This window comes from Stegastes partitus, unplaced genomic scaffold (genome assembly GCF_000690725.1).
Source record: "Stegastes partitus isolate 25-593 unplaced genomic scaffold, Stegastes_partitus-1.0.2 Scaffold432, whole genome shotgun sequence".
Lineage (NCBI taxonomy): Eukaryota > Metazoa > Chordata > Actinopteri > Pomacentridae > Stegastes > Stegastes partitus.
Window position 1 is genome coordinate 440,128 of NW_007578163.1, and position 600 is coordinate 440,727.

Sequence of the window (600 nt, forward strand, 5' to 3'; positions counted from 1 at the left end):
AAAATTAATGTGATTAATGTGGACAGACGTGTGCATGCCTACACTTGTATCACACGGAGCAAATTCCCATTATATCTGTTTGTTTGTTTTAATTGCAGAGACTTTGTTCAAGGTTACATTTAAGATGAGGGCAGGTCTCCAGGATATGAATGTGATGTCCTCCAAAGTGTAGGAAAAGCTGCTGTGTGTACGTGGGTTGAGGAGGTCAGCGGGTCTGGGAGGCGGAGGAAGATCTACAATCACCGGAAGAAACATTTAACCCACTGAAGCGCACTCATGTTGTGACGCTGCTGCCGCCATCTGCACCGACTGTGAACATTCCTCATGTGGTTGTTCAGCATCCAGTTGTTGTTGTTGTCGTCTTCTGGGTCAGTTTGTCTCAGTTCAGGCAGAATTCAGGCTGCTCTATCAGTCAGTTTACCTGTTTGGTGGTTCTGCAGGATATTTTGGCAGAATTTTGAGGATTTCGTGTTTTCAGACCTGGGATTTCTTTCCCCCCATATTCACAAAAACCTTGGCCTGAATGTCCAGAGAGCAGAAAGTTCTATTGGGACCAGCCCTAGTTTGTCGTGTATCAATGACGTGTTGGTTGAATGAGTG